Raw genomic sequence first — 12,899 nt, 5'->3', positions numbered from 1 at the left:
TTCTTCTGATTTGTCCCATTATTCACAGGGTTCCTTTCAGAAGTGTACATGAATTGGTTATTTGCAACCATCTCAATGAGTTCCTGAGCTTCTGCAGGCGTCTTTTTCAGATGAAGAGATCCTCCAGCAGAGCTGTCCAATGACATCTTGGACAGTTCAGACAGACCATCATAGAAGATACTTATGATGCTCCATTCTGAAAGTATGTCAGAAGGGCACCTTCTGATTAATTACTTGTATCTTTCCTAAGCTTCATAGAGGGATTCACCTTCCTTCTGTCTGAAGGTTTGGACTTCCACTCTAAGCTTACTCAATTTTTGAGGTGGAAAGAACTTTGCCAAGAAGGCATTGACTAGCTTTTCCCAAGAGTTCAGGCTTTCTTTAGGTTGTGAATCCAACCATGTTCTAGCTCTGTCTCTTACAGCAAAGGGAAAAAGTATAAGTCTATAGACCTCGGGATCAACCCCATTGGTCTTGACAGTGTCACAGATTTGTAAGAATTCAGCTAAGAACTGATGAGGATCTTCCAATGGAAGTCCATGAAACTTGCAATTCTGTTGCATTAGTGAAACTAATTGAGGCTTAAGCTCAAAGTTGTTTGCTCCAATGGCACGGATTGAGATGCTTCTCCCATAGAAGTCGGGAGTAGGTGCAATAAAGTCACCAAGCACCTTCCTTGCATTGTTGGCATTGTTGTTGTTTTTGGCTGCCATGGCTTCTTCTTGTTTGAAAATTGTTGTTAGGTCCTCTATAGAGAGTTGTACTTTAACTTCTCTTAGCTTTCTCTTCAAGGTCCTTTCAGGTTCAGGATCAGCCTCAACAAGAATACTTTTGTCCTTGCTCCTTCTCATATGAAAGAGAAGAGAACAAGAAAGTATGGAATCCTCTATGTCACAGTATAGAGATTCTTTGAAGTGTCAGAGGAAAAGAAGAATAGAAGGAAAAGGTAGAAAGAGAAGAATTCAAACTTATCAAGAGGGATAGAGTTCGAATTGTTGATAGTGGAGGAGTGTTAGTCCTTTAAATAGAAGGATGTGAGGAGAGGGGAAGAATAAATTAAAAAGATTTTGAAATAATTAAAAGAAATTTTGAAAATTTGATTGATGATTTTCGAGAATTAAGATTGGGAAAGAAATTAAGTGATTTTTGAAAAAGATTTTGAAATTAGAAATAAAAAAGATATGATTGAAACTTAATTTTGAAAAAGACGTGATTGAAAAGATATGATTGAGAAGATATGATTGAGAATCAAATTTAAAAAGAAAGTTTTAAAATTAAAGTTGATTACTTGACTAGTCAAGAAATTAAAAGATATGATCCTAGAATTAAAATTTGATCCTTTCTTAATAGGCAAGTAACAACTTAAAAATTTTGAATTAAATCATTAATTGTTAGCAAGTATTTTTGAAAATAGTAAAAAAATGGAAAGAAATTTATTTTGAAAAGATATTATTGAAAAGATATGATTTGAAAAAGATTTGATTTTGAAAAATTATGAAGATTTAAAAAAAATTTGGATTAAAAACAAAATCTTCCCTCTAGTGTCATCCTGGCGTTAAACGCCCAGAATGCCATCCATTCTGGCGTTTAACGCCCAAAATGCTACCTTTTTGGGCGTTAAACCCTGGCTGGCATTTAAACGCCAGTTTTCCTTCTTCACTGGGCATTTTGAACGCCCAGCTTTTTCTGTTTAATTCCTCTGCTGAATGTTCTGAATCTTCAATTCTCTGTATTATTGACTTGAAAAGACACAATTTTGAAAATATTTTTGAATTTTTATGATTTTAAATTTTTTTTTGTGATTTTTCGAAAATTATATGGAAAAGAGAATAAAGAGATTCAAAACTTTTAATAAGAATTCCAAGAATCATGCAATGTTAGTCTAAAGTTTCAGTCTATAAAGATTAGACATGGCTAGCCAAGCTTCAGCAGGACACTACATTCAGCAGCTAAATTGATGAGAATCAATCAGCTTTTGTGATGATAAGAACATCAACTTGAAACTCTAAAATTCATTCTTAAAAATTCTGAAAAATAAAAAGAAAAGTACCTAATCTAAGCAACAAGATGAACCGTCAGTTGTCCAAACTCGAACAATCCCCGGCAACGGTGCCAAAAACTTGGTGCACGAAATTGTGATCATCAATGGCGCCAACAACTTGGTACGCACAATTGTAATCTCAACTCTTTATCACAACTCCGCACAACTAACTAGCAAGTGTACTGGATCGTCCAAGTAATAAACCTTACGCGAGAAAGGGTCGATCCCACGGAGATTGTCGGCTTAAAGCAAGCTATGGTCATCTTGTAAATCTCAGTCAGGCGGATTCAAATGGTTATGGAGAATTGATAATTAAAAGATAAATAAAATAAAGATAGAGATACTTATGTAATTCATTGGTAGGAACTTCAGATAAGCGTATGAAGATGCTTTGTTCCTCTTGAACCTCTGCTTTCCTATTGCCTTCATCCAATCATTCATACTCCCTTCCATGGCAAGCTTTATGTTGGGCATCACCGTTGTCAATGGCTACTTCCCGTTCTCTCAGTGAAAATGTTCCAAATGCGCTGTCACAGCACGGCTAATCATCTGTCGGTTCTCGATCATGTTGGAATATGATCCATTGATCCTTTTGCGTCTGTCACACGCCCAACACTCGCGAGTTTGAAGCTCTTCACAGTCATCCCTTCCCAGATCCTACTCGGAATACCACAGACAAGGTTTAGACTTTCCGAATCTCAGGAATGGCCGCCAATTGATTCTAGCCTATACCACGAAGGTTCCAATCTTAGATTAGAAACCCAAGAGATACGCATTCAAGCCATTGCTAGTAGAATAGAGGTGGTTGTCAGGCACATGTTCATAGGTGAGAATGATGATGAGTGTCACGGATCATCACATTCATCAAGTTGAACATCGAATGGATATCTTAGAGAAGAAGTAGGCGTGAATTGAATAGAAAAACAGTAGTACTTTGCATTAATTCATGAAGAACAGTAGAGCTCCACACCTTAATCTATGGTGTGTAGAAACTCCACCGTTGAAAATACATAAGAACAAAAGGGTCTAGGCATGGCCGTGAGGCCAGCCCCCAAACGTGAAAAGGTCTATCAAAGTATGATTAAGAGATGAAAATACAATAGCAAAAGGTCCTATTTATAGAAGACTAGTAGCCTAGGGTTACAGAAATAGGTAATTAATGCAGAAATCTTCTTTCGGGCCCACTTGGTGTGTGCTTGGGCTGAGCATTGAAGCTTCCATGTGTACAGACTTTTCTTGGAGTTAAACGCCAGCTTTTGTGACAGTTTGGGTGTTTGACTCTAGCTTTTGTGCCAGTTCTGGCGTTTTGACGCCAGAATTCTTAAGCTGACTTGGAACACCTGTTTGGGCCATCAAATCTCGGGAAAAGTATGGACTATTATATATTGTTGGAAAGCCCAGGATGTCTACTTTCCAACGCAATTAAGAGCGCGCCAATTGGGCTTCTATAGCTCCAGAAAATCCACTTTGAGTGCAGGGAGGTCAGAATCCAACAGCATCTACAGTCCTTTTTCAGCCTCTGAATCAGATTTTTGCTCAGGTCCCTCAATTTCAGCCAGAAAATACCTGAAATCACAGAAAAATACACAAACTCATAGTAAAGTCCAGAAAAGTGATTTTTATTTAAAAACTAATAAAAATATAATAAAACTAACTAAAATATACTAAAAATATACTAAAAACAATGCCAAAAAGCGTATAAATTATCCGCTCATCAGTGAATAAGTAGTCTCTTTTTATCAATGAATTGGTTGTTGTTGATTGTGCCATTTTTTATTCACTTTGCACTTTCACTTGCGCAACCTCACTATCCAATATATTTTATACTCAATTCACTTTAGTTGTGGTTACCTAGGTTGTTTGTGCCTTAAGTCTTGCTTATTTATTACTTGCAATCTAGAACTACATGATTGAGGAACATGCTATTTCTTTTGCTTTTGTGGTTATTGTTTTATCTGATCGATGTGTTGTGTTCTAAATTGTGCGCGCATTTAGAATACGCACATTGCTTTTTTATCATACCACATACATCTTACTTTTTCTTAATTGTTGTTTATTTGTTTATACAGCAACTGGAGCCCCCGGAGTCCATCAGCTGAAGGTGGAGCCTCAAAGCCCTTCATCCCCTGGATCATGTGCATGCACGGAGGACCGTGCATTATTTAAGTGAGGGGAGGATCGCTAACTTCAAGGGGGTAAAATTTCTTTCCTTAGACACTTTGTAATACTCTTTTTGTTCTTTTTCTTCAATTTTTGCAATTTTTTATTCTTGTTTGCATTTTTGTTTGGTTTGGTTTATTTGTATATATCTCTTTAATGCTTATAGTTATATGATAGTAAATATTTACATGTTGTATGTTAGATTGAATAAGTTTGGTAAAACAACAAAGAATTTTCAAGAAATCTCTTTTTGGACATTCCATTGATTAGATTTGAAAATTATTTTTGAAATTGCTTGAAGTATCTTCTTATGGAACATAGAAAAGAGCTTGAACAAATACCAAGTGAGATTTGAGCCTTAATTGTGTGGTTGCACATTTTCAACCACAAATTTTGTTCTTGTGTGTTATACTCCTTTATGATTGTGATCTTTGATTTGCTTTAATCTATATATCCTATATTTGTTGTTTTGAATGCATTTAGTATTATTGAGGCCATTCTTGAATTTGAACTCACTTAACCTATATGGCCAACCCTCACATCTACCTTTGTAACTACTTTTGAGCCTTTTAATTCCCCTTTTGTTCTAATTTTAAGCACATCTTTTGCCCTAAGCGAAAAACCATTATGTCCATGTATTGCATCTTTGATTAGCTTGGGTTTGAGTGTGTGTGTGTGTTAATCGATTGTGGGGGGAATTTGTGAGAAACTTTAGTAGTAAGTGTTTTGGATTCTCATATTGAAAATTTGGAAAAAATAGGCAATCACTCATGCATTCATCATTTAAAACATATGCATCTTCTTTGTGATGATAATAATAAAAAAAAGAGAAAGAAAGAAAAAGAAATGATAATAAGAATGTAAATAAAGGATGCATATGTGTGTGAATTGAAAAAGAAAGATGCATGAGTGAACATAAAAAAGGGATAAATGGGTAGTTAGATTGTTTTGTCATGTATATAGGATGATATAGGATTAGGTGACATACTTGAGCGAATCAAAGATCCAATCTATTAGCCCACTTAACCATATTGATCATACCCTTACCTAAGCCCATTACAACCCACAAAAGACCTCATGATATTTGCATTCATTCATCAAATATTAATTTATTGTTAGATGAATTGCAAATCTTTGAAAACATGATTAAAGGAGGATTGAGTGATTAAGCCCTAAACACTAAGCGATTAGAGTGTAAACACATCCGGTGAGGGGTTCAATCGCTCAATTCTATGATTCCATCTCTTATATTGTATCTTCTAACAAGATGTTGAATTGAATTTTGAGAATTTCAAATCAAATCTTTGGACATTGATTATATTGCTATATTTTCTTGTCTTGGCCCTAAGTTTATACTATGGATTGATTGAGATTCTTTTGTTTGTTTTTACCAAACTCAATAGGAAGCATATTGTAGATATATATAGATAGCATTTAGTATAGTTGCATTAAATAAAATGTTTACCCTTTCATTCTTCTACTTTGGTTGTGTTTAGCATGAGGACATGCTATTGTTTAAGTGTGGGGGAATTGATGAGTCCATATTTTACGATATATTTTGGTTTGATTTGAGTAGATTTCATCGCGTAAACCCACATTTATTCATCTAAATAGCATGCTTTTGAGATTTCTCCCTAAATGGTACTTGAAAGTGAAAATATGCTCTTTTGTGCTTAATTTGGTCAATTTTAGTTCACTTTAATCTCATTTGGTGCCTTGATGTATTTGTTAAGTGATTTCAGGTTTTCAAGGTAAATTTGGGTTGAAGAAATGAAGAAAGAGCATCAAAAAGGGGAGAAATCATGAAGAAAATGAGATTTGGAAGCTATTACAAAGATGCGTACGCACAGTGATGCGTGCGTACGCACAACGGTGACTTCATGCAAGGATGCGTATGCACCAAATGTCGTGCGTATGCACGATGGAAATTCTGTGCAACCGTGCATACGCACAGTAGGTCGTGCGTACACACGCATGCATGCATGTGAGGTCATTAATGCAAATCGCTGGGGGCGATTTTTGGGCCTCTAAAATCCAGTCCAACTCATTTTCTGAAGCTATTTAAGGCCAAAGTGAAGAGGAATGAAGGGGGGCAATTAGGGTTATATTTTACATGCTTTTCTCTTTGTTTCTAGAGAGAGAAGCTCCCCCCTCTCTCTAGAATTAGGTTAGGTTTAGTTTAATTTTCCTTAATTTCAGTCTTTAATTCTTGTTTTAATGTAGTTTGCTTTATGTTTTCATGCTTTCTTGTCCTTATCTTCTTTACTTCCCTTGTTATTTCCTTCCTTTTGTTATTTTTATGTTATGAACACTCTATGCTAATTTTACTTTCAATTAATGCAATTTATGTTTCCATATCATTTATTGCTTTCCTTAGTTGTTATTGCTATTATCTTGCTTTTGGTAGCCTTAGAATTTATTTTAATGCACTTTAATATTATTTTATTTTTATGCACGCCAAGTATTTGATAAAATACTTGGCTTAGTTTTTACTTAGTTTTTCTTCACTCTTGGCTTGGTTTTGTTGACTTTGGTGTCCCTTGAGTCATTTATGTCCATTCTTGTTTGATATATTAGAGTTGTTAGTTGATTTGGTTTCCCTTGACTCTATGTGACCCCTTAGTGTTGACATAGGACTTAGGGATTGAAATTAACTATACCTATTTGACTTATCTTCGATGTAAGGTTGACTAAGTAGGATTAACTCTTCATAATCATCATATGTTTGTGGTTAATGGCTAGGATAGATAGCATTAGCCTTCAATTACTTGCCAAGAGGTTTTTTTGCATTTTAAGTTTCCTTTCCTTGCATTTAATTGCTTTGACTTTTATTGTGTTGACTTTTAAATTCCTTGCATGTTTATTTAATTGCTTTGATGTTTAATTTCTTACATGTTTAGTTTTCACACTCTTGGTTGAGAAATTAGGTGTTTGGGTGGAATTGAGTTGTGGATGTCCATTCCGCATTGTGTGAGAATGGTTAATTGGTTTGGTTTCCATTGACGCTAGTCTTTCACTAAGTAATTAGTGAGTTGACTAGGACTTATGGATTGAGATCAATTACACCTCTTGACTAATTCTCAAGGAGGATTGATTAATTTGGATTACTTCCACACAATTACCATGTTTGTGGTCCATAACTAGGATAGGAATCCTAAATTCCCCAATTCTTGCCAAGAGTTGCTACTTACTTTCTTGCATGCTAAGTTACATTCTTGTCATTTACATTACTTGCTCTCTTGCTTTCATTCCCAAACTCCCATTTCTCCCATAGCCAATAATTGTACATTTCATTGTATATTTTGTATTGATTGTGACATCTTTAGGATTATAATTTGATTGATGATCAATGGTTGAGGTTGGACTATACTTGCAACGTCAATCCTATTTTTAGTGTGAAAATCCAAACCTATGCTTTTGGTCATCGTCAAATTTTGGCGCCGTTGCCGGGGAGTTGCAATGGTGTAAGTTGTTGGCTATTGTAAATATGTATTAATATGTAAATAGCTTGCTTTTTTCTTTATGGTTGTCTTTTGATAGAATTGCGATTCCGGAGGACATTGGACATTCAAGCATTTGGTGGGAAGGTCAAGCACAAGCCACCATAGCAAGGGCTCTCCCAATTGTCTAACTTAAAGACATTAAATAAAAGTGCTTGGTAACATTGTTCTAACTCTTCTCTTTCTGTATATATTTTGGCTTAATTGCATGTTTGCTTATTTTGATTAGCTTAGACTTAGTTTAATTTTGAGAATTGTTAAGTTAATTTTGGGTTGGATCATGAATATATGGGTTCTTGCATGTTTTGATGTTGAATCTTGATTGAGCTAAGGTTTGGTACCTTAGGAATATTGATTAAAATTTTTGAAAAAACAGGGAATAAGAGGATCCAAGGAATCCTATCATCGCCAAAACCATAACTATGGTAATTATGATGAGTCAATCTCGCCTAGTCAACTCCTAACATCGAGGAGTAGGTCAAGCAAGCATAATTGACCTTAATCCATAAGTCCTAGCTAACTTACCAAACTAGTTGATAAAAAGCTAGCGTCAATGGAAACAAGAGTCAACTAACTACCCAAGAATTACCACTAAAGGTTGGACATCATGACTCTAGTATCCTAGGAACTCAAATCCCAAGCCAAGGTGTGAAAATCTACTCAAATTATAAGGTTGACATTTTCACAAACACCTTGTGTGCATAAAACTAAATCATAAGAAATTGTAAAGGAAAATGATAAACTATAACCAACTATTCACAATATCAACAATTAGCATTCAAACAAACATAAAGGAGGCATAAAACATTAAATTCATCAATCAAAACTTCAAGAACTCAAAATTGTAAATATTGACAAAGTACTTGAACTATAAGAAAATAAAAGCAAAATTAATGTAATTAAAGAGGAATTAAAGAGTACTTACAATTAAAGAAGCAAAATCCAAGATCAAACTTGCTATAAAATGCTACAATCAAAACCCTAGGAGAGTAATTGCTATCTACACTACTCCTACTCCTAAGGATGCTTTGTACCTAAAAACTAAAACTAAAACCTAATGTAAGCTCCTACTACCTAATGCTACTAACTAATGCCTTCATATGTGTTGATATCCCCTCCATATAGAACTTCAATTCAGCATCTAGCCTTCCAAAATTGGGCCAAAAGCCTTGAGAAATCACGCATCATGTGTTTCATTAATGAAACTATGTGTAGGGACCTGTGCGTACGCACAGAGGGTTGTGCGCACGCACACATACAAATTTCTTCTTGTGCGTACGCACAGATGCTTGTGCGCACGTACACTTGTCTATGTGTGCTTTTCCTTATTTTCTTCAAGTGTTCTCCCTTGTACATGCTCCCTTCCACTTTTTCATAGCCAACTTGCCAAAATGACCTGAAATCACTCACAAAACATATCACGGCGTCAAATGGCACAAAAGTTGAATTAAAATTACTAATTTAAGCACAAAAATGCATGTTTTCACATTTAGGTCCAAATTGGAGAGATAATACAAAAGTATTCTATTTTGGTGCTTAAGTGTGACTTTATCTGATGAAATCCATTCAAATCAAGCTAAAATATATCGAAAAATATGGACTCATCAAGCAGTGAATCATGAAAAGAATGAATGCAAATAGAGATGTATGTCCTTATCAAAAAGCAATTTAAACTTGGTTCACGGGGTTTTATGCAGGATAGGTTTGCAGCTCAGCTTTTATTAGTTTTCAGGTGTGAAATGCCCCTTTTAGTGTTAGCTAAAGTGCTGCTATGAATCCTTGTTATTCGCTAATCCTTGGTGTTTGATTTTTTTTGTTTTTCTTTTGCTGAGACTTTATTCTTTATTTGCAGCTCAGTGTTCTGTGTTTGAGGTAACTCTTTAAAGTAGCCTTTCAATCAACACTCCCGAACCAGTTGGTTCAAGGTGCTAAGTGTTGAAACACCCCTAAGGACTTAATCATCCAAGTCTCTCCTCAGCACATATTCACCACAGGCACATGGTTTGTTATTCATCCTTTGGACCTTGGTGCCCAGCACCTCTTTGGGTTGCTAAATATTTTGTGACAAGGTTGCTCTTGATTGTAAATTTTCAGTTGACAATCCCGGGTTAGTTAACCCAAGTTGTCAAGTGATAAAGCACTCCAAAGAACTTACTCATTCAAGCAGATCATTGTACAAAAATACCACATACACATGCCTTAAGTTTCAAACTATTGGTGCCTAGCTTTATTCTTTGTTTCTTCTTCTTTTGTTCTTTCATTCTTTCAAGGGGCTTTATTCACTAAGGCTTCACAGGCAGCAACCAAGTTCATACTAAAAAGAGACAGTCTACCTTTCATCCTTATTAGTGAGCTAGCTAAACAATCAAGCATATACCACCACTCAACCTTATTCTATTTCCTACCAATTTGGATAATTACACTTTCTGTTTCAAACAATTTCTTTTATTCAATTAAAAACAACGAGACAAGACATGCATTTTAGCAAGATGAAACTAAACCAGGCACTTAGACTAGAACACTTAATTGAAAATTAAAGAAAGCAACAAACAGAATTCAAATGACTAAACAATTCAGCAGGTGTACATTCAGACTTCCAATTAAAGCATGTCAAAGTGGGAGCAGTTAAGTAACAATACAACCTCTTGGTATCTTTTTAGTTTTTCTTCATCCTCCCTAGCTTTTGTATTCTCTTTGTTTCCCTGGATGATAATGCATAGTCCTTCCACTAGGTTAATTGTTACCTACAAAATTATTGGAAGTTTCTTGTTCCCCAAGCACTTGAGAGATGGTTAGCCTGTATGTATGCTTGTGAATTTCTGGACCAAAATTGGTGTGGAAACACCAAACTTAATTCCTTACTTACCTATATATGCAGCAAAGTGAATACATGCAGGAAACATCAAGTGCTTCTAAGAATATAACCTATGAACTAAAAATTAAGCAATTGTTAAGTGGTTTCTCTGATTGTTTGGAGCTAGTGACTAATCAGGCTGAGGGTAGAAATGTGTTTTAATAATTGGTAGAACACCAAACTTAGCCTCTTACATTTACCCTTGAATTGTTTTGGTGAGCAACACCAAACTTAGCTCCTTGCAATGCAAAGAAATCTGCTTAACTCTCTTATTGAAATGGCTAGGAAAAGAAAATTACCTGTGGTTCGGTTGCCTCCCAACAAGCGCTCTTTTAACGTCACTAGCTTGACATTTTCTCCATTAGTTGAGCTTGTACTTCATCTTGAGGCCTTCTCCCACATTGCCCAGGTAATGTTTGAGCCTCTGTCCATTCACAGTAAAGTTTTGTTGTGAGCTTTCTTCCATGATTTCTACGTGTCCATAAGGTGAGACCTTGATGACAATAAAGGGGCCTGACCACCTTGACTTTAGCTTTCAAAGGAAATAGCTTCATCTTGGAGTTGTAGAGGAGCACCCTCTTTCCCTCTTCAAAGTTCCTTGGTGTCAAATTGAGATCATGCTTTTTCTGTGTCCTTTCCTTATAAATTTTGGCATTTTCATAAGCTTGGGACCTGAATTCTTCCAATTCTTGCAGTTGCAAGATCATTCTTTCACCAGCAGCATTGTAATCCAAGTTTAGTAGCTTGAAAGCCCAGAATACTTTGTGTTCAAGCTCCAATGGTAGATTCCAAGCCTTCCCATATACTAATTGATATGGTGACATCCCAATTGGTGTCTTGAAGGCTGTTCTATATGCCCAAAGAGCATCATCCAACTTTTTTTACCAGTCTTTTCTTGAGGCTCCCACAGTCTTTTCTAGGATCCTTTTTAGCTCTCTGTTGGATATTTCTGTTTTTCCACTTGTTTGGGGATGGTAAGGTGTGGCAACCTTATGCTTTACTCCGTATCTCATGAGGAGACTTTCTAATGGTCTATTGCAAAAATGGTTTTCTCCATCACTGATGAGAGCTCTGGGAACTCCAAACCGGCTAAAGATGTTCTTTCTGAGGAAGTTCATGACTACTTTATTATCATTTGTTGGGGTTGTAATGGCCTCCACCCATTTGGATACATAGTCTACTGCCACCAAAATATACTTGTTTGAGTATGAGATTGGGAATGGTCCCATGAAATCAATCCCTATACATCAAACAATTCAAGTTCTAGGATGAAGTGTTGTGGCATCTCATTTTTCTTGGGCAAATTTCCAGCTCTCTGGCATTCATTACATCTTTTCACTAGTTCTTTTGCATCCTTAGAGATAGTAGGCCAAAAAAAAAAAACCACACTGCAACACTTTGGCTACGGTCCTTTCTCCTCCAAAGTGTCCTCCATAGCAAGAACCATGATAATTCCATAGGACTTCCCATCCTTCTTCCTCTGAGATGCATCTTCTAAGTATTCCATCTGAACATTTCTTGAAAAGGTATGGTTCATCCTAGATGAAATGCTTAGCATCATTAATGAGCTTCCTCATCTGCTGTTTGTTGAATTTCTGAGGCACTTCCCCAGTGGCTTTAAAATTGGCAATGTCTACGAACCAGGGTGCGTTATGAACCAACATTAGTTGCTCATCAGGAAAACACTCATTTACACTCGGGCTGTATGTGCTTCCTTCTTCACAAGGAATTCTTGACAGGTGACCTGCTACCTTGTTCTCCACTCCTTTCTTATCTTTAATATCAATGTTGAACTCCTGCAGCAACAAGATCCACCTTATTAATCTTGATTTTGATTCTTGCTTGGCAAATAGGTATTTGAGTGCTGTATGATCAGTAAAAATAATCACTTTAGATCCAATGAGATATGATCTAAATTTATCAAATGCAAACACTATTACCAATAATTCTTTTTCAGTGGTGGTGTAATTCTTTTGAGTTTCATTAAGGACCTTGCTGGCATAGCATATGACATGCACTAGGTTCTCTTTCCTCTATCCTAACACTGCCCCAATAGCAAAATCTGATGCATCGCACATTAGTTCGAAAGGCAAATTCCAGTCAGATAGGGCAATGATAGGTGCTGTGGAAATATTTCTTTTCAGATCTTCAAAAGCCAGCATGCACTCTTGATCAAATACAAAAGGTGCATCAGAGACAAGTAAGTTACTCAATGGTTTGGCAATTTTTGAAAAATCTCTGATAAACCTTCTGTAAAATCCAGCATGCCCTAAGAAACTTCTAATTGCTTTGACATTGCAAGGTGGGGGTAATTTCTCAATTACTTCCACCTTGACTCTGTCTA

General features: G+C 36.0%; 1 non-coding gene across 1 annotated transcript; it reads left to right on the top strand.

Annotated features, from left to right (window-relative positions):
- Positions 1–204: 204 nt before the first annotated feature.
- On the top strand, positions 205–308 carry LOC148573553 (small nucleolar RNA R71). The gene has a single exon (XR_015906326.1). It is a non-coding gene; the product is annotated as a small nucleolar RNA R71 (small nucleolar RNA).
- Positions 309–12,899: the final 12,591 nt, after the last annotated feature.

This window comes from Arachis ipaensis, chromosome B2 (genome assembly GCF_059453495.1).
Source record: "Arachis ipaensis isolate K30076 ecotype BB chromosome B2, ASM5945349v1, whole genome shotgun sequence".
Taxonomy (NCBI): domain Eukaryota; kingdom Viridiplantae; phylum Streptophyta; class Magnoliopsida; order Fabales; family Fabaceae; genus Arachis; species Arachis ipaensis.
The sequence above is the reverse complement of the archived record's forward strand: the minus strand, read 5'-3'. Positions and strand labels throughout refer to the sequence as shown.